We start from the raw sequence: 27,500 nt of genomic DNA, 5'->3' as shown, positions 1-27,500 counted from the left end.
TGTGTGTGTGTGTGTGTAAGTGTGTGTGTGTGTGTGTGTGTGTGTGTGTGTGTAGCAGGTGAGTGTGACCAGGGGAACCCCCAGTCTTTATCACCCAGTTTCAGTTCCCTGGAGGAGATTATGGACCGTGCCTACGAGAAGTACTCACTGGAGCTACGTAGTGTCCAGGTCCTTTACAGCAAGTCAGGTACACACACACACACACACACACACACACACACACACACACACACACACACACACACACACACACACACACACACACACACACATACATACACACACACACACATACACCAGGGTTTCCGTTAGACGGTAGTAGCCGATACCAGAAATGAAAAGCTGATAAATCAAATTGTCTCCTCGAGAAGGGAAAAGAAAATCCCATTGTGAAATAATAATACAGCTGATTGATGGGAGGAACATGAGTGGAGAGAGAAGAGAATCTAGAGCTGATCATACAGCTGATCATACAGCTGATCATACAGCTGATCATACAGCTGATCATACAGCTGATTGATGGGAGGAACATGAGTGGAGAGAGAAGAGAATCTACAGCTGACCATACAGCTGACCATACAGCTGACCATACAGCTGATCATACAGCTGATCATACAGCTGATCATACAGCTGATCATACAGCTGATTGATGGGAGGAACATGAGTGGAGAGAGAAGAGAATCTACAGCTGACCATACAGCTGACCATACAGCTGACCATACAGCTGATCATACAGCTGATCATACAGTGGTGCTGACCATACAGCTGACCATACAGCTGATCATACAGCTGATCATACAGCTGATCATACAGCTGACCATACAGCTGACCATACAGCTGACCATACAGCTGATCATACAGCTGATCATACAGCTGATCATACAGCTGATCATACAGCTGATTATACAGTGGTGTTGCTACAGCTGATCATACAGCGGTGCTGCTACAGCTGATCACACAGCTGATCATACAGCTGATCATACAGCTGATCATACAGCAGTGTTGCTACAGCTGATCATACAGCGGTGCTGCTACAGCTGATCACACAGCTGTGCTGCTACAGCTGATCATACAGCTGATCATACAGCTGATCACACAGCTGATCATACAGCGGTGCTGTTACAGCTGATCATACAGCGGTGCTGCTACAGCTGATCATACAGCGGTGTTGATCATACAGCGGTGCTGATCATACAGCGGTGCTGATCATACAGCGGTGCTGATCATACAGCTGATCATACAGCTGATTACACAGTGGTGCTGCTAGAGCTGATCATACAGCTGATCATACAGCGGTGCTGCTGGACTTAAACAGCCTTTCATAAGCCAAATCACTTTGCCACAACTCTAAATGCAATTACGTGTTTAAAAACGGTGTTGATGTCTACGGTTTAAACAGAGCTACCATTTATATTTCTGAACTGGTAATTTGAAGCGCGCTTCCCACTAGGCAGGCTTCCCACTAGGCAGGCTTCCCACAAGATCTTCTGTATTAGCAACATGATAGTTGTTGCATCTATAGATCTTCTGTATTAGCAACATGCTAGTTGTTGCATCTATAGATCTTCTGTATTAGCAACATGCTAGTTGTTGCATCTATAGATCTTCTGTATTAGCAGCATGCTAGTTGTTGCATCTATAGATCCTCTGTATTAGCTAGTTGTTGCATCTATAGATCTTCTGTATTAGCAACATGCTAGTTGTTGCATCTATAGATCTTCTGTATTAGCAACATGCTAGTTGTTGCATCTATAGATCTTCTCTATTAGCAACATGCTAGTTGTTGCATCTATAGATCTTCTGTATTAGCAACATGCTAGTTGTTGCATCTATAGATCTTCTGTATTAGCAACATGCTAGTTGTTGCATCTATAGATCTTGTGTATTAGCAACATGCTAGTTGTTGCATCTCCAGCTCTTCAGTATTAGCAACCCGTGCTAGTTGTTGCATCTATAGATCTTCTGTATTAGCAACCCGTGCTAGTTGTTGCATCTATAGATCTTCTGTATTAGCAACATGCTAGTTGTTGCATCTATAGATCTTCTCTATTAGCAACATGCTAGTTGTTGCATCTATAGATCTTCTGTATTAGCAACATGCTAGTTGTTGCATCTATAGATCTTCTGTATTAGCAACATGCTAGTTGTTGCATCTATAGATCTTGTGTATTAGCAACATGCTAGTTGTTGCATCTCCAGCTCTTCAGTATTAGCAACCCGTGCTAGTTGTTGCATCTATAGATTTTCTGTATTAGCAACATGCTAGTTGTTGCATCTATAGATCTTCTGTATTAGCAACATGCTAGTTGTTGCATCTATAGATCTTCTCTATTAGCAACATGCTAGTTGTTGCATCTATAGATCTTCTGTATTAGCAACATGCTAGTTGTTGCATCTATAGATCTTCTGTATTAGCAACATGCTAGTTGTTGCATCTATAGATCTTGTGTATTAGCAACATGCTAGTTGTTGCATCTCCAGCTCTTCAGTATTAGCAACCCGTGCTAGTTGTTGCATCTATAGATCTTCTGTATTAGCAACATGCTAGTTGTTGCATCTATAGATCTTCTGTATTAGCAACATGCTAGTTGTTGCATCTATAGATCTTCTGTATTAGCAACATGCTAGTTGTTGCATCTATAGATCTTCTGTATTAGCGCAACATGCTAGTTGTTGCATCTATAGATCTTCTGTATTAGCAACCCATGCTAGTTGTTGCATCTATAGATCTTCTGTATTAGCAACATGCTAGTTGTTGCATCTATAGATCTTCTGTATTAGCAACATGCTAGTTGTTGCATCTATAGATCTTGTGTATTAGCAACATGCTAGTTGTTGCATCTATAGATCTTGTGTATTAGCAACATGCTAGTTGTTGCATCTATAGATCTTCTGTATTAGCAACATGCTAGTTGTTGCATCTATAGATCTTCTGTATTAGCAATATGCTAGTTGTTGCATCTATAGATCTTGTGTATTAGCAACATGCTAGTTGTTGCATCTCCAGATCTTCAGTATTAGCAACCCATGCTAGTTGTTGCATCTATAGATCTTCTGTTTTAGCAACATGCTAGTTGTTGCATCTATAGATCTTCTGTATTAGCAACATGCTAGTTGTTGCATCTATAGATCTTCTGTATTAGCAACATGCTAGTTGTTGCATCTATAGATCTTCAGTATTAGCAACATGCTAGTTGTTGCATCTATAGATCTTCAGTATTAGCAACATGCTAGTTGTTGCATCTTCCCCCTTACTGCATTTCAAACAGTGTTTTAAATCTGTGTCTCATGAAACCACTCAGATGTCTTCCCACTAACAGTGTTTTCCTGTTAATGTCATTATGGAACAAACATTCACTCAGTCTACTGCCTTGTGAGCACCAATGCGCACTGAGCTCTGTCCCTCACTGTTTCTGTCTCTGTCCCCACTGAGCTCTGTCCCTCACTGTTTCTGTCTCTGTCCCCACTGAGCTCTGTCCCTCACTGTTTCTGTCTCTGTCCCCACTGAGCTCTGTCCCTCACTGTTTCTGTCTCTGTCCCCACTGAGCTCTGTCCCTCACTGTTTCTGTCTCTGTCCCTCACTGTTTCTGTCTCTGTCCCTCACTGTTTCTGTCTCTGTCCACTGAGCTCTGTCCCTCACTGTTTCTGTCTCTGTGTCCACTGAGCTCTGTCCCATTTACATTTACATTTAAGTCATTTAGCAGACTGTTTCTGTCTCTGTGTCCACTGAGCTCTGTCCCTCACTGTTTCTGTCTCTGTGTCCACTGAGCTCTGTCCCTCACTGTTTCTGTCTCTGTGTCCACTGAGCTCTGTCCCTCACTGTTTCTGTCTCTGTGTCCACTGAGCTCTGTCCCTCACTGTTTCTGTCTCTTTGTCCACTGAGCTCTGTCCCTCACTGTTTCTGTCTCTTTGTCCACTGAGCTCTGTCCCTCACTGTTTCTGTCTCTTTGTCCACTGAGCTCTGTCCCTCACTGTTTCTGTCTCTGTCCCTCACTGTTTCTGTCCCTCACTGTTTCTGTCTCTGTCCCCTACTGTCCCGGTCTGGCCCCACTGTTCCGGTCTGTCCCCCACTGTTCCGGTCTGTCCCCACTGTTCCGGTCTCTGTCCCCACTGAGCTCTGTCCCCACTGTTCCGGTCTGTTCCCTACAGGTGAGGAGCTCTGAAGACGGCCCGTCAACGTGGTTCCTCTATACAGCACATCCTGCAGCCCATGGACTTCAGCCTCCAGCTGGCCAAATGCATGGTGGAGAAGGACACCAGGATGCCCAGGTAACACCAGACTGGGGGGGCTGAGCCAGGTAATACCAGACTGGGGGGGCTGAGCCAGGTAACACCAGACTGTTAACCAGACTGGGGGGGCTGAGCCAGGTAATACCAGACTGGGGGGGCTGAGCCAGGTAATACCAGACTGGGGGGGCTGAGCCAGGTAACACCAGACTGTTAACCAGACTGGGGGGGCTGAGCCAGGTAACACCAGACTGGGGGGGCTGAGCCAGGTAATACCAGACTGGGGGGCTGAGCCAGGTAATACCAGACTGGGGGGCTGAGCCAGGTAACACCAGACTGGGGGGGGCTGAGCCAGGTAACACCAGACTGGGGGCTGAGCCAGTTAATACCAGACTGGGGGGGGCTGAGCCAGGTAATACCAGACTGGGGGGGCTGAGCCAGGTAATACCAGACTGTTAACCCAGACTGGGGGCTGAGCCAGGTAATACTAGACTGGGGGGCTGAGCCAGGTAATACCAGACTGGGGGGCTGAGCCAGGTAATACCAGACTGGGGGCTGACCAGGTAATACCAGACTGGGGGGGCTGAGCCAGGTAATACCAGACTGGGGGGGCTGAGCCAGGTAATACCAGACTGGGGGGGCTGAGCCAGGTAACACCAGACTGGGGGGGCTGAGCCAGGTAACACCAGACTGGGGGGGCTGAGCCAGTTCATACCAGACTGGGGGGCTGAGCCAGTTCATACCAGACCAGGGGGGCTGAGCCAGTTCATACCAGACTGGGGGGCTGAGCCAGTTCATACCAGACTGGGGGGGCTGAGCCAGTTCATACCAGACTGGGGGGGCTGAGCCAGGTAATACCAGACTGGGGGGGCTGAGCCAGGTAATACCAGACTGGGGGGCTGAGCCAGGTAATACCAGACCAGATTAGTAAACCATCTACTGTGTTCCAGATTAGTAAACCTCTGGTATCTACTGTGTTCCAGATTAGTAAACCTCTGGTATCTACTGTGTTCCAGATTAGTAAACCTCTGGTATCTACTGTGTTCCAGATTAGTAAACCTCTGGTATCTACTGTGTTCCAGATTAGTAAACCTCTGGTATCTACTGTGTTCCAGATTAGTAAACCTCTGGTATCTACTGTGTTCCAGATTAGTAAACCTCTGGTATCTACTGTGTTCCAGATTAGTAAACCTCTATCGACTGTGTTCCAGATTAGTAAACCTCTATCTACTGTGTTCCAGATTAGTAAACCTCTGGTATCTACTGTGTTCCAGATTAGTAAACCTCTATCTACTGTGTTCCAGATTAGTAAACCTCTATCTACTGTGTTCCAGATTAGTAAACCTCTATCTACTGTGTTCCAGATTAGTAAACCTCTATCTACTGTGTTCCAGATTAGTAAACCTCTATCTACTGTGTTCCAGATTAGTAAACCTCTATCTACTGTGTTCCAGATTAGTAAACCTCTATCTACTGTGTTCCAGATTAGTAAACCTCTATCTACTGTGTTCCAGATTAGTAAACCTCTATCTACTGTGTTCCAGATTAGTAAACCTCTATCTCCTGTGTTCCAGATTAGTAAACCTCTATCTCCTGTGTTCCAGATTAGTAAACCTCTGGTATCTACTGTGTTCCAGATTGGTAAACCTCTGGTATCTACTGTGTTCCAGATTGGTAAACCTCTGGTATCTACTGTGTTCCAGATTAGTAAACCTCTGGTATCTACTGTGTTCCAGATTAGTAAATCTCTGGTATCTACTGTGTTCCAGATTAGTAAACCTCTGGTATCTACTGTGTTCCAGATTAGTAAACCTCTGGTATCTACTGTGTTCCAGATTAGTAAACCTCTGGTATCTACTGTGTTCCAGATTAGTAAACCTCTGGTATCTCCTGTGTTCCAGATTAGTAAACCTCTGGTATCTACTGTGTTCCAGATTGGTAAACCTCTGGTATCTACTGTGTTCCAGATTGGTAAACCTCTGGTATCTACTGTGTTCCAGATTAGTAAACCTCTGGTATCTACTGTGTTCCAGATTAGTAAACCTCTGGTATCTACTGTGTTCCAGATTAGTAAACCTCTGGTATCTACTGTGTTCCAGATTAGTAAACCTCTGGTATCTCCTGTGTTCCAGATTAGTAAACCTCTGGTATCTACTGTGTTCCAGATTGGTAAACCTCTGGTATCTACTGTGTTCCAGATTGGTAAACCTCTGGTATCTACTGTGTTCCAGATTAGTAAACCTCTATCTACTGTGTTCCAGATTAGTAAACCTCTGGTATCTACTGTGTTCCAGATTAGTAAACCTCTGGTATCTACTGTGTTCCAGATTAGTAAACCTCTGGTATCTCCTGTGTTCCAGATTCAAGGTGTCTGGAGAACTGCCTCTCCTCCATGTGAAGATCTCAGACCAGAAGATCCAGGGAGTGTTGGACCTGGTCAACAGCATCCCCCTGCCCCAGAGGGATTCCACCCCTTCCACCCCTACCCAGAAGGTACAGTTGGTATGCCCCAGAGGGATTCCACCCCCACCCAGAAGGTACAGTTGGTATGCCCCAGAGGGATTCCACCCTTCCACCCCCACCCAGAAGGTACAGTTGGTATGCCCCAGAGGGATTCCACCCCCACCCAGAAGGTACAGTTGGTATGCCCCAGAGTGATTCCACCCCTTCCACCCCCACCCAGAAGGTAAAGTTGGTATGCCCCAGAGGGATTCCACCCCTTCCACCCCTACCCAGAAGGTACAGTTGGTATGCCCTAGAGTGATTCCATCCCCACCCAGAAGGTACAGTTGGTATGCCCCAGAGTGATTCCATCCCTTCCACCCCCACCCAGAAGGTACAGTTGGTATGCCCCTGAGTTATTCCACCCCTTCCACTCCCACCCAGAAGGTAAAGTTGGTATGCCCCAGAGGGATTCCACCCCTTCCACCCCTACCCAGAAGGTACAGTTGGTATGCCCTAGAGTGATTCCATCCCCACCCAGAAGGTACAGTTGGTATGCCCCAGAGTGATTCCATCCCTTCCACCCCCACCCAGAAGGTACAGTTGGTATGCCCCAGAGTTATTCCACCCCTTCCACCCCCACCCAGAAGGTACAGTTGGTATGCCCCAGAGTGATTCCACCCCCACCCAGAAGGTACAGTTGGTATGCCCCAGTTCACCAGTAGAGTAACCTACACACACACCCATTATATTGGTACAGTTGGTATGCCCCAGTTCACCAGTAGAGTAACCTCTACACACACCCATTATATTGGTACAGTTGGTATGCCCCAGTTCACCAGTAGAGCAAACTCTACACACACCCATTATATTGGTACAGTTGGTATGCCCCAGTTCACCAGTAGAGTAACCTATTGGTACAGTACACACACCCCCATTATATTGGTACAGTTGGTATGCCCCAGTTCACCAGTAGAGTAACCTACACACACCCATTATATTGGTACAGTTGGTATGCCCCAGTTCACCAGTAGAGTAACCTACACACACCCATTATATTGGTACAGTAGAGTAGCCTACACACACCCATTATATTGGTACAGTAGAGTAACCTCTACACACACCCATTATATTGGTACAGTATGCCCCAGTTCACCAGTCTACACACACCCATTATATTGGTACAGTTGGTATGCCCCAGTTCACCAGTAGAGTAACCTACACACACCCATTATATTGGTGCAGTTGGTATGCCCCAGTTCACCAGTAGAGTAACCTACACACACCCATTATATTGGTACAGTTGGTATGCCCCTGTTCACCAGTAGTGTAACCTACACACACCCATTATATTGGTACAGTTGGTATGCCCCAGTTCACCAGTAGAGTAACCTACACACACCCATTATATTGGTACAGTTGGTATGCCCCAGTTCACCAGTAGAGTAACCTCTACACACACCCATTATATTGGTAAAGTTGGTATGACCCAGTTCACCAGTAGAGTATCCTCTACACACACCCATTATATTGGTAAAGTTGGTATGACCCAGTTCACCAGTAGAGTATCCTCTACTACACACACCCATTATATTGGTACAGTAGAGTAACCTCTACACACACCCATTATATTGGTACAGTAGAGTAACCTCTACACACACCCATTATATTGGTACAGTTGGTATGACCCAGTTCACCAGTAGAGTAACCTCTACACACACCCATTATATTGGTACAGTAGAGTAACCTACACACACCCATCATATTGGTACAGTAGAGTAACCTCTACACACACCCATTATATTGGTACAGTTGGTATGCCCCAGTTCACCAGTAGAGTAGCCTACACACACACCCATTATATTGGTACAGTTGGTATGACCCACCCAGTTCACCAGTAGAGTAACCTACACACACCCATTATATTGGTAAAGTTGGTATGCCCCAGTTCACCGGTAGAGTAACCTCTACTACACACACCCATTATATTGGTACAGTTGGTATGCCCCAGTTCACCAGTAGAGTAACCTACACACACCCATTATATTGGTAAAGTTGGTATGCCCCAGTTCACCGGTAGAGTAACCTCTACACACACCCATTATATTGGTACAGTTCATCATGTCTAATAGTAATAGGATTGGCAATCAACTGTTTTCTTCCCCCTCCTGTCTTGTTTCCACTAGATGCTGTGTTTGTCTGTTGGCCAGGCCCCAGTTCCCAGGAGTTTACAGTCTACTGTCCTGCTGGATATTAGACACAGTGTGGGGGAGGGGGTTCTTCACCAGATGCTGTGTTTGTCTGAGGCCAGGCCCGATTATATTGGGTTTGCCAGGCCCGAGTTCCTGGGTTTACAGTCTACTGTCCTGGATGCATTAGAGACAGGTGGGGGGGGTTCTTCACTAGATGCTGTGTTTGTCTGAGGCCAGGCCCGATATTGTCCTGGGTTTGCCAGGCCCGACGTCCTGGGTTTACAGCCCACTGTCCTGCTGGATGCATTGGAGACAGGTCACCAGTAGGTTCCTCACTAAACTGTTTCTGGTACAGGAACTGATCCAGGGTCTGCTGTTATCTGACCACTCTTAATGGTTATAAGTTGGGCCCCAGTTCATCCTAGATGGGATGCTCCTCCTGTCCCCTGGTCTTTGTCTAAAATGGATGCCACAGTTCACCAGTAGTCTGTTGGGGACGGTGAAGTCGTATGCCCCAGTTCACCAGTAGAGTAAACTCTACCACCCATTATATTGGAACAGAAGACTGGTATTTTAGAGTTCAGCGGCTCAACCTCCTTCATCGGATCTAGATCAGACAAACAAGGGCAGTTCATCATGTCTAATAGTAACTGAAGAACAAAGTTTTCTTCCCCTCCTGTCTTGTTTCCATAGATGCTGTGTTTGTTACTGAAGCCAAAGACCAGAGATGGGTTTACCATCTGTTGCTGAAGAACAAAGACCAGCAGATGGAAGGGGGTTCTTTACTGAAGAACAAAGTTTGTCAGATAGAAGGCCCATCTGTTTTGAAGAACAAAGACCTGGAGATAGTCTACTGTCCTGGATGCAAAGACAGGTGATAGGGACTTCATCTGTTTTGTCTGAACCAGGACCAGCAGATAGAAGGACCATCTGTTATTGAAGAACAAAGACAGGAGATAGAAGGACCATAAACTGTTTCTGAAGAACAAAGACCAGCTGATAGAAGGACCATCTGGTTATTGAAGAACAAATCTGATCCTAGATGGGATGCTCCATCTGTCCCCTGGTCTTTGTCTAACAATGATGCCAGGAGATTGTCTGTTGGGGACCATCTGTTACTGAAGAACAAAGACCAGAATACAAGGAGCATCTGTTCAGGGAACAAAGACTGTAGATTAGAGTCAGCGGCTCAACTCCTTCATCTGAAGAACAAAGACCAGGAGATTTCCAGACCATCTGTTACTGAAGAACAAAGACCAGGAGATTGATGGACCATCTGTTACTGAAGAACAAAGACCAGGAGATAGAAGGACCATCTGTTACTGAAGAACAAAGACCAGGAGATAGAAGGACCATCTGTTACTGAAGAACAAAGACCAGGAGATAGAAGGACCATCTGTTACTGAAGAACAAAGACCAGCAGATAGAAGGACCATCTGTTATTGAAGAACAAAGACCAGGAGATAGAAGGACCATCTGTTATTGAAGAACAAAGACCAGCAGATAGAAGGACCATCTGTTACTGAAGAACAAAGACCAGCAGATAGAAGGACCATCTGTTACTGAAGAACAAAGACCAGCAGATAGAAGGACCATCTGTTATTGAAGAACAAAGACCAGCAGATAGAAGGACCATCTGTTACTGAAGAACAAAGACCAGCAGATAGAAGGACCATCTGTTATTGTATGGGATGAATCATGAATGAGTGGAAACATTTCTTTCACTATGGGATATGTTCTGTTTATGTCCAGACGTCTGTAGGTGATGTACACTGAGTGGACGAAACATTAGGAACAACTGCTCTTTTCATGACAAACTGTCCAGTCCAGGTGAATCCAGGTGAAAGCTATGATCCCTTATTGATGTCACCTGTTAAATCCACTTCTATCAGTGTAGATGAAGGGGAGGAGACGGGTTAAAGATGAAGTTTTAAGCCTTGAGACAATTGAGACATGGATTGTGTATGTGAGCCATTCAGAGGGTGAATGGGCAAGACAAAATATGTACGTGTCTTTGAACGGGGTATGGTAGTAGGTGCCAGGCGCACCGGTTTGAGTGTGAAGAACTGCAATGCTGCTGGGTTTTTCACTCTCAACAGTTTCCCTGTGTGTATCAAGAATGGTCCACAACCCAAAGGACATCCAGCAAACTTGACACAACTGTGGGAAGCATTGGAGTCAACATGAACCAGCATCCCTGTAGATTGCTTTGACACCTTGTAGAGTCAACATGAACCAGCATCCCTGTAGATTGCTTTAACACCTTGTAGAGTCCATGACCCGACGAATTGAGGCTGTTCTGAGGGAGGAAGGGGGAGCAAGACAATATTAGGAAGGTGTTCCTAATGTTTTGTCCACTCAGTGTATGTGTGATCTTTTTACACTATGCAAAATGTATGTAGTCTATATGTAGTCTGTATGTAATCTCTATGTAGTCTGTATGTAATATATATGTAGTCTGTATGTAATATATATGTAGTCTGTATGTAATATATATGTAGTCTGTATGTTATATATATGTAGTCTGTATGTTATATATATATGTAGTCTGTATGTTATATATATATGTAGTCTGTATGTTATATATATGTAGTCTGTATGTTATATGTATGTAGTCTGTATGTAATATATATGTAGTCTGTATGTAGTCTGTATGTAGTCTATATGTAGTATATATGTAGTCTGTATGTAGTCTGTATGTAATATATTTATGTAGTTTGTATGTAGTCTATATGTAGTCTATATTTACATTTACATTTAAGTCATTTAGCAGACGCTCTTATCCAGAGCGACTTACAAATTGGATATATGTAGTCTGTATGTTATATGTATGTAGTCTGTATGTAGTCTCTATGTAGTCTGTATGTAATATATATGTAGTATATATGTAGTCTGTATGTAGTCTATTTGTAGTCTATGTAGTCTATATGTAGTATATATGTAGTCTGTATGTAGTCTGTATGTAATATATTTATGTAGTTTGTATGTAGTCTATATGTAGTCTATATGTAGTCTAGTCTTTAGCAGACGCTATGTAGTCTGTATGTTATATGTATGTAGTCTGTATGTAGTCTCTATGTAGTCTGTATGTAATATATATGTAGTCTGTATGTAGTCTATATGTATGTAGTCTGTATGTAATCTATATGTAGTCTATATGTAGTCTGTATGTAATCTCTATGTAGTCTGTATGTAGTCTGTATGTAGTCTCTATGTAGTCTGTATGTAATAGTCTGTATGTAGTCTGTATGTAGTCTCTATGTAGTCTGTATGTATATGTATGTAGTCTGTATGTAGTCTGTATGTAGTCTATATGTAGTCTGTATGTAATATATATGTAGTCTGTATGTAGTCTGTATGTAGTCTGTATGTAGTCTGTATGTAGTCTATATATGTAGTCTGTAGTCTGTATGTAATCTGTATGTAGTCTATATGTAGTCTATATGTAGTCTATATGTAATCTCTATGTAGTCTGTATGTAGTCTGTATGTAATCTATATGTAGTCTGTATGTAGTCTGTATGTAATCTGTATGTAATCTCTATGTAGTCTGTATGTAGTCTGTATGTAGTCTATATGTCTGTATGTAGTCTGTATGTAATCTGTATGTAATCTCTATGTAGTCTGTATGTAGTCTGTATGTCTGTATGTAGTCTGTATGTAATCTATATCTAGTCTGTATGTAGTCTATATGTAATCTGTATGTAATCTCTATGTAGTCTATATGTAGTCTGTATTTAGTCTGTATTTAGTCTGTATGTAGTCTGTATGTAGTCTGTATGTAATCTATATGTAATCTATATGTAGTCTGTATGTAGTCTGTAGTCTGTATGTAGTCTGTATGTAGTCTGTATGTAGTCTATATGTAATGTAGTCTCTATGTTTATCTTCCTCCTCAGACTCAGATGGGGAGTCATATAATGTAGTCTATATTACTCTATGACTAGATCTAATGTCTGTATGTAGTCTGTATGTAATCTATAGTCTGTAGTCTATATGTAGTCTATATTACTCTATATATTTATCTTCCTCCTCAGACTCAGATGGGGAGTCATATTATATGTCTGTATGTAATCTCTATGTAATCTATATGTAGTCTATATTACTCTATATATTTATCTTCCTCCTCAGACTCAGATGGAGAGTTATATTATATGTCTGTATGTAATCTCTATGTAATCTATATGTAGTCTGTATGTAATCTCCATGTAGTCTGTATGTAGTCTGTATGTAATCTCTATGTAGTCTATATGTAGTCTATATTACTCTATATATTTATCTTCCTCCTCAGACTCAGATGGAGAGTTATATTATATGTCTGTGGATGAGGAGCAGCAACCCTCCGTCATAGAGGAGCTGACTGACGTACACTTCAAGTTTGAAGTCAAAGAGGTACGAAGTGCTTAAAAAAATAAAATAAATTCTCTAATGTTCAAATAACCCCATAATCAAAGCAATACATGTTTCTATTGATGACCCCAGTGGGAGTCGAACGCACAACTCTGGTGTTGCTAAAGCGCTATGCTCTACCAACCGAGCTACACAGGACCACTGTCTAAAGCGCTATGCTACACAGGACCACTGTCTAAAGCGCTATGCTACACAGGACCACTGTCTAAAGCGCTATGCTACACAGGACCACTGTCTAAAGCGCTATGCTACACAGGACCACTGTCTAAAGCGCTATGCTACACAGGACCACTGTCTAAAGCGCTATGCTACACAGGACCACTGTCTAAAGCGCTATGCTACACAGGACCACTGTCTAAAGCGCTATGCTACACAGGACCACTGTCTAAAGCGCTATGCTACACAGGACCACTGTCTAAAGCGCTATGCTACACAGGACCACTGTCTAAAGCACTATGCTACACAGGACCACTGTCTAAAGCGCTATGCTACACAGGACCACTGTCTAAAGCACTATGCTACACAGGACCACTGTCTAAAGCGCTATGCTACACAGGACCACTGTCTAAAGCGCTATGCTACACAGGACCACTGTCTAAAGCACTGCTACACAGGACCACTGTCTAAAGCACTATGCTACACAGGACCACTGTCTAAAGCACTATGCTACACAGGACCACTGTCTAAAGCGCTATGCTACACAGGACCACTGTCTAAAGCGCTATGCTACACAGGACCACTGTCTAAAGCGCTATGCTACACAGGACCACTGTCTAAAGCGCTATGCTACACAAGACCACTGTCTAAAGCGCTATGCTACACAGGACCACTGTCTAAAGCACTATGCTACACAGGACCACTGTCTAAAGCACTATGCTACACAGGACCACTGTCTAAAGCGCTATGCTACACAGGACCACTGTCTAAAGCTCTATGCTACACAGGACCACCGTCTATAGCGCTATGCTACACAGGACCACTGTCTAAAGCGCTATGCTACACAGGACCACTGTCTAAAGCGCTATGCTACACAGGACCAGTGTCTAAAGCGCTATGCTACACAGGACCACTGTCTAAAGCGCTATGCTACACAGGACCACTGTCTAAAGCGCTATGCTACACAGGACCACTGTCTATAGCGCTATGCTACACAGGACCACTGTCTAAAGCGCTATGCTACACAGGACCACTGTCTAAAGCGCTATGCTACACAGGACCACTGTCTAAAGCGCTATGCTACACAGGACCACTGTCTATAGCGCTATGCTACACAGGACCACTGTCTAAAGCGCTATGCTACACAGGACCACTGTCTAAAGCGCTATGCTACACAGGACCACTGTCTAAAGCGCTATGCTACACAGGACCAGTGTCTAAAGCGCTATGCTACACAGGACCACTGTCTAAAGCGCTATGCTACACAGGACCACTGTCTGTCTAAAGCGCTATGCTACACAGGACCACTGTCTATAGCGCTATGCTACACAGGACCACTGTCTAAAGCGCTATGCTACACAGGACCACTGTCTAAAGCGCTATGCTACACAGGACCACTGTCTATAGCGCTATGCTACACAGGACCACTGTCTAAAGCGCTATGCTACACAGGACCACTGTCTGCGCTATGCTACACAGGACCACTGTCTAAAGCGCTATGCTACACAGGACCACTGTCTAAAGCGCTATGCTACACAGGACCACTGTCTAAAGCGCTATGCTACACAGGACCACTGTCTAAAGCGCTATGCTACACAGGACCACTGTCTAAAGCGCTATGCTACACAGGACCACTGTCTAAAGCGCTATGCTACACAGGACCACTGTCTAAAGCGCTATGCTACACAGGACCACTGTCTAAAGCACTATGCTACACAGGACCACTGTCTAGGTGTATTGTCTAAAGCGCATTCTCCAGGACCACTGTCTGGAGTCTGACGCCACTGTCTATAGGCTGACCAGGACCACGCTGTTAAAGCCCTCAGTGTGTCTCAGCTGGGCCACAGACCAGTGCAAAGCGCCTATGCTCACACAGGACTCCTGTCTCACCTATGCACACAGGACCACTGTCCTAACTAATCTAAAGCTATGCTACACAGGGACCACTGTACCTCTAAAGTAGGCCTGGACTATGCTGACACAGGACCACTGTAACCCTAACAGGACCACTGTCTAACGCTATGCTAACAGGACCCTGTCTACCTATGCTACCAGGACCACTGTCAAAGCGCTATTGCTACACAGGACCACTGTCTAAAGCGCTATGCTGGGCAGGACCACTGTGAAAGCGCTAGGTACCAGTACCACTGTCTAACTAACTAACCCTAACCCTGACCTATGACCTCACCAGGACCACTGTCTAAAGCGTTACCATGTTATTCAGGTGTATTTTTGCCTGACTTCTCCAGGGCCTGGACTGTTGGAGATGACGCTGTCAGGCTGACCAGGAGAACACGCTGTTAGCCCTCAGTGTCTCAGCTAAGCAGAGGGCAAGATGAGAACCTATGACCTCACCATCACCTCCTACCTCCGTAAAGTAGGCCTGGACTACTGTGAGATACGAGGTACCTGTAACCCTAACTAACTAACACTAACCCTGACCTATGACCTCACCATCACCTCCGTAAAGTAGGCCTGGACTACTTGAGATACTGAGGTACCAGTAACTGTAACTAACTAACTAACCCAACCCCATGACCTATGACCTCACCATCACCTCTGTAAAGTAGGCCTGACTACTGAGATACAAATGTACCAGTAATCCCTTATAACAGACGCAACTAACACTTACAGTCAATGACCATGACCTTATACCAGCCTCTGCATCACCTCTGAATAAAGTAGGCCTGGCGTTACTAAGCCTGGAGATACGAGGTACCAGTAACTTTTAACTAACACTAACCCATGACCTATGACCTCACCCTCACCTCTGTAAATATAGGCCTGGACTATTGAGATACGAGGTACCTGTAACCCTAACTAACTAACCCTAACCCCTGACCTATGACCTCACCATCACCTCCGTATATATAGGCCTGGACTACTGTGAGATCAGAGGTACTGTAGGACCACGTAGAGACAGTATCTGGGATTAAGTCCTCCACAGAAATGGTAGTAGCAGCCCATGTAGGATGTAGACTGGGCCGTGGTACAGTAGGACCACAATGGTAGTAGCAGCCCATGTAGGATGTAGACTGGGCCGTGGTAGCAGGGACCCATAGCAGCCTATGTAGGATGTAGACTGGGCCAGTAGGACCACAATTGTAGTAGCAGCCCACAGATGTAGACTGGGTCGTAGTAGCAGCCCATGTAGGATGTAGACTGGGCCGTGGGATGTCTGTAAACATGAAATTGCTATTATTTATATAAATGTCAACGTCCAACTGATTCTATCCCTCTATAACAGGGATGGGCATCTTCAGACATGATTAGTAATGAATGATGTTCATTTCCAGACCCAACAACCAGCCTCTGCACCTGACTTCAGCCCTCAGACAAACACGGCTCAGACCTGCTCAAAGTGGAGTACACCAAAGCAAGTGGACTTTACTCACTGGGGTCCTTTTGTCCATTCACTCCTTCTGTTGGTCTCAAATCGATATCTCCTGTATATCGCTCCGCCCGCCCGCCCGCTCTCGCTATATGCCCTGCCCCGCTCCGCTATATATCCGCTCCGCCCGCTCCGCTCTCACCTCGCGCACTCACCACCACCACCACCACCACCACCACCACCACCACCACCACCACCACCACTCACCCACCACCACTCACTCACTCACCACCACTCTATTGCATTTGCCCAAGTTCACAAGCACGATATCTTATTTTAGAAAGAAAAATCCCAATATTTGTATCGTTGGGTCTCTCTTTCTATGGAAATCTTATATGAGCTAAGCGGTCGTTTTTCCAGAGCAGGAAGTGTTTGTGGAATTAACGACATCCCTGTCCTTCCTACAGGCTGATATCAACGGTCCTAATTTCCAGACAACGTTTGACAACACTGAGCAAAACCTGAAGGTATGTGATATGAATTGGTAGTGTTTAAAAAAAATTTTTTCTGAGTAACCAAGGTAAACCGCTGATTTCTTATTGCGAAGGTATTTTGTCCCCTGTCCCCTAACACATCTCCTCGTCACCACGTATTGTTTTGCTCCACAAAGTATTTCTATAGAGCCAGTTCTATGTTAACCACAGTATTTCTATAGAGCCAGTTCTATGTTAACCACAGTATTTCTATAGAGCCAGTTCTATGTTAACCACAGTATTTCTATAGAGCCAGTTCTATGTTAACCACAGTATTTGTATAGAGCCAGTTCTATGTTAACCAGTATTTCTATAGAGCCAGTTCTATGTTAACCACAGTATTTCTATAGAGCCAGTTCTATGTTAACCACAGTATTTCTATAGAGCCAGTTCTATACAACCACAGGCGGCATTTCTATAGAGCCAGTTCTATGTTAACTGACAGTATTTCTATAGAGCCAGTTCTATGTTAACCACAGTATTTGTATAGAGCCAGTTCTATGTTAACCACAGTAAAATTTCTATAGAGCCAGTTCTATGTTAACCACTTTCAACGCCATTCTTTATGGTGCTTTCTAAGAGCAGGAAGCTTCTCATTGTTACCACAGCTATGGATCTACAGAGGATGGAGTGTTGAGAGAGCCAGGGTCTTTCCAGGTATTTCTGCCTCTCATTGGTTACCTACAGATTTGTATGGAGAGATCAGTTCCTTTCCAGGAAGCTGCCCAGTCCTATGGTTACCCAGCTATAGAGGATGGAGTGAGATCAGGGTCCTTTCCAGGGTGCTGCCCTCTCGTTGGTTACCCAGAAATACATCTATAGAGGATGGAGTGAGAGCATTTAGAGAGAGAGCAGGGTCCTTAGTCTCAGTTCTAATCAGTCCTCCTAGAATTCAGTCCTTAGTCTCAGTTCTAATCAGTCCTCCTAGAATTCAGTCCTTCAAGGTCTCAGTTCTAATGAGTCCTCCTAGAATTCAGTCCTTAGTCTCAGTTCTAATTCAGTCCTCCTAGAATTCAGTCCTTAGTCTCAGTTCCAATCAGTCCTCCTAGAATTCAGTCCTTAGTCTCAGTTCCAATCAGTCCTCCTAGAATTCAGTCCTTAGTCTCAGTTCCAATCAGTCCTCCTAGAATTCAGTCCTTAGTCTCAGTTCCAATCAGTCCTCCTAGAATTCAGTCCTTAGTCTCAGTTCCAATCAGTCCTCCTAGAATTCAGTCCTTAGTCTCAGTTCCAATCAGTCCTCCTAGAATTCAGTCCTTAGTCTCAGTTCCAATCAGTCCTCCTAGAATTCAGTCCTTAGTCTCAGTTCCAATCAGTCCTCCTAGAATTCAGTCCTTAGTCTCAGTTCCAATCAGTCCTCCTAGAATTCAGTCCTTAGTCTCAGTTCCAATCAGTCCTCCTAGAATTCAGTCCTTAGTCTCAGTTCCAATCAGTCCTCCTAGAATTCAGTCCTTAGTCTCAGTTCCAATCAGTCCTCCTAGAATTCAGTCCTTAGTCTCAGTTCCAATCAGTCCTCCTAGAATTCAGTCCTTAGTCTCAGTTCCAATCAGTCCTCCTAGAATTCAGTCCTTAGTCTCAGTTCCAATCAGTCCTCCTAGAATTCAGTCCTTAGTCTCAGTTCTAATCAGTCCTCCTAGAATTCAGTCCTTAGTCTCAGTTCTAATCAGTCCTCCTAGAATTCCAGTCCCTGGCGTGTCAAATTGCTGCAGAGGGAGTTACACAGTTGGGTTGAAGTTGTTTAAGCTCTGCCTTAAAAACAAAAATATAGGTTTTGAATCAATACTAGTCTTTGTGTTGGCACACGTCTGGTTTTCACCAGCTATTTCAGAACCAACGTGAGAAAAACAGAAATCCATAATAATCTTTAATGACATAGGTTAATCACTTTCCAGTCCTGTTTTACAGCTCCGTTTTAGTGTGGTGGCTGAGACGGTTACTGGTGTTTGTGGAGGCTGAGAAAAGGTTATAGGTGTTTGTCAGAGACCTTAGTCATGCAGCCTTGCCTTGGACACACACAACACACTCACCACTCACTCACTCACACACTCACACTCACACTCACACTCACACTCACACTCACACTCACACACACACACACTCTCCTGCTCTCTCCCATGGCCTCACACTGTGCAGTGATCCCTGAATAGACTTGATGATCTTGTTGCCAGGTTGATATCAAGTCATTATGGTATGGATGTTGGATGAAAGGCCACAGGTTTACTGGATAAAATATATATAGGATATAATTTTCTGAATCTTCCTTTTTTAAAATCTTAATAAATATCTCCCATGATAGGGTCATGTTAATAAACAGTTCAAGGAGAGTCATTGTAGTATTAGGATTGTGGGATCAGCAGTATGTCCCCAGTAGGATCCTAGTAGTAGTTAGACCCTAGAGTAGGATCCTAGTAGTAGTTAGACCCTAGAGTAGGATCCTAGTAGTAGTTAGACCCTAGAGTAGGATCCTAGTAGTAGTTAGACCCTAGAGTAGGATCCTAGTAGTGGTTAGACCCTAGAGTAGGATCCTAGTAGTGGTTAGACCTAGAGTAGGACCCCTAGAGTAGTATCCTAGTAGTAGTTAGACCCTAGAGTAGGATCCTAGTAGTAGTTAGACCCTAGAGTAGGATCCTAGTAGTAGTTAGACCCCTAGAGTAGGATCCTAGTAGTAGTTAGACCCTAGAGTAGGATCCTAGTAGTAGTTAGACCCTAGAGTAGGGTCCTAGTAGTAGTTAGACCCTAGAGTAGGGTCCTAGTAGTAGTTAGACCCTAGAGTAGGATCCTAGTAGTAGTTAGACCCTAGAGTAGGATCCTAGTAGTAGTTAGACCCTAGAGTAGGATCCTAGTAGTGGTTAGACCCTAGAGTAGGATCCTAGTAGTGGTTAGATCTTAGTAGGACCCTAGAGTAGGATCCTAGTAGTAGTTGGACCCTAGAGTAGGATCCTAGTAGTGGTTAGACTCCCAGAGTAGGATCCTAGTAGTGGTTAGACCCTAGAGTAGGATCCTAGTAGTGGTTAGACCCTAGAGTAGGACCCTAGAGTAGTATCCTAGTAGTAGTTAGACCCTAGAGTAGGATCCTAGTAGTAGTTAGACCCCAGAGAGGATCCTAGTAGTAGTAGACCCTAGAGTAGATCCTAGTAGTAGTTAGACCCTAGAGTAGGATCCTAGTAGTAGTTGGGACCTAGAGTAGGATCCTAGTAGTAGTTAGACCCTAGAGTAGGATCCTAGTAGTAGTTAGACCCTAGAGTAGGATCCTAGTAGTAGTTAGACCCAGAGTAGGATCCTAGTAGTAGTTAGACCCTAGAGTAGATCCTAGTAGTAGTTAGACCCTAGAGTAGGATCCTAGTAGTGGTTAGACCTAGAGTAGGACCTAGTAGTGGTTAGACCCTAGGAGTAGGATCCTAGTAGTGGTTAGACCCTAGAGTAGATCCTAGTAGTGGTTAGACCCTAGAGTAGGATCCTAGTAGTAGTTGGACCTCTAGAGTAGGATCCTAGTAGTGGTTAGACCCTAGAGTAGGATCCTAGTAGTGGTTAGACCCTAGAGTAGGACCCTAGAGTAGTATCCTAGTAGTAGTTAGATCCCAGAGTAGATCCTAGTAGTAGTTAGACCCTAGAGCAGGATCCTAGTAGTAGTTAGACCCTAGAGTAGGATCCTAGTAGTAGTTAGACCCTAGAGTAGGATCCTAGTAGTAGTTAGACCCTAGAGTAGATCCTAGTAGTAGTTAGACCCTAGAGTAGGATCCTAGTAGTAGTTAGACCCTAGAGTAGGATCCTAGTAGTGGTTAGACCCTAGAGTAGGATCCTAGTAGTAGGTTAGACCCTAGAGTAGGATCCTAGTAGTGGTTAGACTCCTCCTAGAGTGGGACCCTAGAGTAGGTTAGATCCAGTAGTAGTTGGACCCTAGAGTAGGATCCCTAGTAGTAGTTAGACCCTAGAGTAGGATCCTAGTAGTAGTTAGACCCTAGAGTAGGATCCTAGTAGTAGTTAGACCCTAGAGTAGGATCCTAGTAGTAGTTAGACCCTAGAGTAGGATCCTAGTAGTAGTTAGACCCTAGAGTAGGATCCTAGTAGTAGTTAGACCCTAGAGTAGGATCCTAGTAGTAGTTAGACCCTAGAGTAGGATCCTAGTAGTAGTTAGACCCTAGAGTAGGATCCTAGTAGTAGTTAGACCCTAGAGTAGGATCCTAGTAGTAGTTAGACCCTAGAGTAGGATCCTAGCAGTAGTTAGACCCTAGAGTAGGATCCTAGTAGTAGTTAGACCATAGAGTAGGATCCTAGTAGTAGTTAGACCCTAGAGTAGGATCCTAGTAGTAGTTGTGACTCAGTAGTTGTAGTAGGATCATAGTAGTTAGACTCGGGTAGTTCTAGTAGGATCCTAGTAGGTATCTGTATTGATGTAGTTTTAGTGGATCCTAGTAGTAGTTCTAGTAGTAGGTATCTGTATTGATGTAGTTCTAGTAGGATCCTAGTAGTAGGTATCTGTATTGATGTAGTTCTAGTAGGATCCTAGTAGTAGGTATCTGTAGGTGACTCAGTAGTTCTAGTAGTATGTATATGTATTGATGTAGTTCTAGTAGGATCCTAGTAGTAGGTATCTGTATTGATGTAGTTCTAGTAGGATCCTAGTAGTAGGTATCTGTATTTATGTAGTTCTAGTAGGGTATCTGTATTGATGTAGTTCTAGTGGGATCCTAGTAGTAGGTATCTGTATTGATGTAGTTCTAGTAGTAGGTATCTGTATTGATGTAGTTCTAGTGGGATCCTAGTAGTAGGTATCTGTATTGATGTAGTTCTAGTGGGATCCTAGTAGGTATCTGTATTGATGTAGTTCTAGTAGTAGGTATCTGTATTGATGTAGTTCTAGTAGTAGGTATCTGTATTGATGTAGTTCTAGTAGTAGGTATCTGTATTGATGTAGTTCTAGTAGTAGGTATCTGTATTGATGTAGCCCTCTAGTAGTAGGTATCTGTATTGATGTAGTTCTAATGAGATCCTAGTAGTAGGTATCTGTATTGATGTAGTTCTAGTAGTAGGTATCTGTATTGATGTAGTTCTAGTGGATCCTAGTAGTAGGTATCTGTATTGATGTAGTTCTAGTGGGATCCTAGTAGTAGGTATCTGTATTGATGTAGTTCTAGTAGTAGGTATCTGTATTGATGTAGTTCTAGTAGTAGGTATCTGTATTGATGTAGTTCTAGTAGTAGGTATCTGTATTGATGTAGTTCTAATGGGATCCTAGTAGTAGGTATCTGTATTGATGTAGTTCTAGTGGGATCCTAGTAGTAGGTATCTGTATTGATGTAGTTCTAGTGGGATCCTAGTAGTAGGTATCTGTATTGATGTGTCTCAGTCGCTCTAGTTGTATTGATTACGATTAATATGTATTGGTACAGTATTTAACATGAATGGTTGTATCTCCAGGTGGAGTTGTCGCCTCTAGACTTTCTCCACACCAAAGCAGCCTCTCCACCATCAACTATCTGAACACAGCCGTATTCTCAGGAGCTGACAGCCTCCAAGGACAGAGAGGCCAAGAAACAGGTGGAGAAGGCTGGACAGGGGAAGACAGGTATACATTATGTTATACTATAATATACTTATATATATATATATATATATATATATATATATATATATATAAGTATAATATACTTTAATATACTACAATATACTGTACTGTTCTATAATTTACTATACTAAAATATCTAATGCTCTACTATAATATACTCATAATATACCATAATATACTGTAATATAATATACTGTAATATACTATAATATACCATACTGTATATAATATATACTATACCATACGGACTATACTATACCCTACTATAATATACTATACTGTAATATACTATAATATACAATAATATACTATAATATACCATAATGTATATAATATACCATACAGTACTATACTATACTATAATATACCATACTGTACTATACTATAATATACTATAATATACTGTAATATACTTTACCATATTATACTGTGCCATACTATAATTGACATACTTTTAATGTACTATAATACACCAATCTGTACTATATTTAGTACTATATTACACCAGTCTGTACTATATTTAGTACTATAATACACCAGTCTGTACTATATTTAGTACTATATTACACCAGTCTGTACTATATTTAGTACTATAATACACCAGTCTGTACTATATTTAGTACTATAATACACCAGTCTGTACTATATTTAGTACTATAATACACCAGTCTGTACTATATTTAGTACTATAATACACCAGTCTGTACTATATTTTAGTACTATATTTAGTACTATAATACACCAGTCTGTACTATATTTAGTACTATAATACACCAGTCTGTACTATATTTAGTACTATAATACACCACTCTGTACTATATTTAGTGTATGTTGGGCACCACATGGCCATTAAAGACTAGTATTATTAATGTCGCTTTCAAGCGTCCTCCTCCTTCAGTGTCGAAAGGACCAACAAACAGCAATGTGTTCACCTTCAAACTGTCTGCTGAACTGGGTTCCTTCCGTGGAGGTGTGATGACCGGCGGAACATCGCTGACATCACAATACAAGGTAAGATGTGACCAATCATCTGAAAGGAGACTTATTATTTTTTTGTGGGGGCGGGGGAGGAGTTATGCTGCTTATAAACTTACATATCCAGTTTTGGAAAATGTCCTTCCAACGTTTATTTCAGTTATCTCTGCATGTCATTTACATACTGTGTATTGACAGTGTATTGACAGTGTATTGACAGTGTATTGACAGTGTATTGACAGTGTATTGACAGTGTATTGACAGTGTATTGACTGTATTGACTGTGTATTGACTGATCTGCTCGCCAGGTATTGACTGTGTATTGACTGTGTATTGACTGTGTATTGACTGTGTATTGACTGTGTATTGGCTGTGTATTGGCTGTGTATTGGCTGTGTATTGACTGTGTATTGACTGTGTATTGACTGTGTATTGACTGTGTATTGACTGTGTATTGACTGTGTATTGACTGTGTATTGGCTGTGTATTGGCTGTGTATTGACTGTGTATTGACTGTGTATTGACTGTGTATTGACTGTGTATTGACTGTGTATTGACAGTGTATTGACAGTGTATTGACAGTGTATTGACAGTGTATTGACAGTGTATTGACAGTGTATTGACTGTGTATTGACAGTGTATTGACAGTGTATTGACAGTGTATTGACAGTGACAGTATTGACAGTGTATTGACAGTGTATTGACAGTGTATTGACAGTGTATTGACAGTGTATTGACAGTGTATTGACAGTGTATTGACAGTGTATTGACAGTGTATTGACTGTATTGACTGTGTATTGACAGTGTATTGTCTGTGTATTGACAGTGTATTGACAGTGTATTGACAGTGTATTGACAGTGTATTGGCTGTGTATTGACTGGATCTGATCGTCAGGTATTGACTGTGTATTGACAGTGTATTGACAGTGTATTGACAGTGTATTGACAGTGTATTGACAGTGTATTGACAGTGTATTGACAGTGTATTGACAGTGTATTGACTGTGTATTGACTGTGTATTGACTGTGTATTGACTGTGTATTGACTGTGTATTGACTGTGTATTGACTGATCTGTCGTCAGGTATTGACTGTGTATTGACAGTGTATTGACAGTGTATTGACAGTGTATTGACAGTGTATTGACAGTGTATTGACAGTGTATTGACAGTGTATTGACAGTGTATTGGCTGTGTATTGACTGATCTGTCGTGGTATTGACTGTGTATTGACAGTGTATTGACAGTGTATTGACAGTGTATTGACAGTGTATTGGCTGTGTATTGGCTGTGTATTGACTGATCTGTCGTCAGGTATTGACTGTGTATTGACAGTGTATTGACAGTGTATTGACAGTGTATTGACAGTGTATTGACAGTGTATTGACAGTGTATTGGCTGTGTATTGACTGTGTATTGACAGTGTATTGACAGTGTATTGACAGTGTATTGACAGTGTATTGGCTGTGTATTGACTGTGTATTGACTGTATATTGACTGTGTATTGACCGTATTGACTGTGTATTGACTGATCTGTCGTCAGGTATTGACTGTGTATTGACTGTGTATTGACAGTGTATTGACAGTGTATTGACAGTGTATTGACAGTGTATTGACAGTGTATTGACAGTGTATTGACTGTGTATTGACTGTGTATTGACTGTGTATTGACTGTGTATTGACTGTGTATTGACTGTGTATTGACTGATCTGTCGGCAGGTATTGATGGGTCGGTGCTGGTCCAGGCCAAAGAGACAATGGTGTTCGCCAGGCTCAGGGACATAGTGGTGCTGATGTCGACCCCAAAACCATCCACAAAAAGGTTATTTTTATTTTTTATTGATAACTCTACTTTTTTTGGTTTGTTTAGGTACTATTTTTATATATTTATTTATTTTACCTTTATTTTACCTTATTTTACCTTTATTTTACTAGGGAAGTCAGTTAAGAACAAATTCTGAACAGTGTGTTAACAGCCTACACCATTTTCTGTTATTACACGCATCAAGTTAGTGAGCTGAAGGGGTAGTTTGTAGTAATGTGGTCCGCTTTTAATTTACAAGGAGAGACTATATCATCGTCATACTGTACTGTCCTGGTGTGATCCTGTAGGCCGTCTCCATGGTGGGCGAGGAGGTGTTCAGCTTTCAGATGTCCCTGTATCCCAACGCTACGGAGGGAGAGGGTTACTCAGACACCTCCAAGGTGGACGGAAGGTTACCATGAGGCTGGGCTGCATCCAGATCACTATCTGCACAAGTTCCTCATGTCTCTACTGGTGAGGAGAACCTCAGGGATGGGTATATCGAGAGCTGACAACAGGGTAGGGCTCAATTCCGTTATCAATTCCAGATCAATACAGGAAGTACACAGAAATTCCAATGACCTTGAATGCTTTTCAATCGAGGTTAAAATTAAAAATTAAAAAATAAATAACAAATGTAATTCAAGTGTTTACTTTCTGAATTGACTGGAATTTAAATGGAATTGGTCCCAACTGGAGAGGACATGTTGATATATCAACTTCCCACTGAGAGGAACATGGTTTAATACCGTGCATGAGGGTTATGTCTGTGTCAGTTTCCTACACGCGATGAAGCCTCTTCCTCCACTAAAACGTACTTTTAATGGAGATTCTCTAAAGGTCATGATCTTAAATAGGTCCTCATCTTGGTCCAGGAAACCAGCTCTTTATGTTGCAGGGGAACGCATTAGGATGTTTTGGTCGATTGGAGTCCTTTCATGTTACCAGGAAGCCTTAAAACATTATTTTAATTTCTTAAAAGTCTGTTTCCTTTATTACTGTTTATATTTATCCTGTTATGTATTTGTTTATCTTTGGTCTGTAAATCTGTGGTGTTTTCTCCAGGCCTCTTATAGCTACCAGTGTCTTCAGTATCTGTAAATCTGTGGTGTTTTCTCCAGGCCTCTTATAGCTACCAGTGTCCTCAGTATCTGTAAATCTGTGGTGTTTTCTCCAGGCCTCTTTATAGCTACCAGTGTCCTCAGTATCTGTAAATCTGTGGTGTTTTCTCCAGGCCTCTTATAGCTACCAGTGTCCTCAGTATCTGTAAATCTGTGGTGTTTTCTCCAGGCCTCTTATAGCTACCAGTGTCCTCAGTATCTGTAAATCTGTGGTGTTTTCTCCAGGCCTCTTACAGCTATCAGTGTCCTCAGTATCACTCTCCTTATGAGGTACAGATTATGGCATGTTTTATAGCACTAAACTACAGATTATGGCATGCAGCACTAAACTACAGATTATGGCATGCAGCACTAAACTACAGATTATGGCACGCATCGCAGCACTAAACTACAGATTATGGCATCGCAGCACTAAACTACAGATTATGGCACGCAGCACAGCTCTAAACTACAGATTATGGCACGCAGCACAGCACTAAACTACAGATTATGGCACGCAGCACAGCTCTAAACTACAGATTATGGCACGCAGCACAGCTCTAAACTACAGATTATGCACGCAGCACAGCTCTAAACTACAGATTATGGCATGCAGCTCTAAACTACAGATTATGGCACGCAGCACAGCACTAAACTACAGATTATGGCACGCAGCACTAAACTACAGATTATGGCACGCAGCACAGCTCTAAACTACAGATTATGGCACGCAGCACTAAACTACAGATTATGGCATGCAGCTCTAAACTA

General features: G+C 42.9%; 1 long non-coding RNA gene across 2 annotated transcripts; it reads left to right on the top strand.

Annotated features, from left to right (window-relative positions):
- The first annotated feature begins 4,161 nt into the window (after positions 1 to 4,161).
- Positions 4,162 to 8,995, top strand: LOC124027999. Of its 2 annotated transcripts, none has more exons than XR_006837533.1 (3): positions 4,162 to 4,269; positions 6,588 to 6,720; positions 8,958 to 8,995. It is a non-coding gene; the product is annotated as an uncharacterized LOC124027999 (long non-coding RNA). The 2 variants fall into 2 exon arrangements; XR_006837534.1 differs by lacking the exon at positions 8,958 to 8,995 and adding an exon at positions 8,856 to 8,871.
- Positions 8,996 to 27,500: the final 18,505 nt, after the last annotated feature.

This window comes from Oncorhynchus gorbuscha, unplaced genomic scaffold (genome assembly GCF_021184085.1).
Source record: "Oncorhynchus gorbuscha isolate QuinsamMale2020 ecotype Even-year unplaced genomic scaffold, OgorEven_v1.0 Un_scaffold_3608, whole genome shotgun sequence".
Lineage (NCBI taxonomy): Eukaryota > Metazoa > Chordata > Actinopteri > Salmoniformes > Salmonidae > Oncorhynchus > Oncorhynchus gorbuscha.
This window is presented reverse-complemented; position numbering and strand designations above follow the sequence as displayed.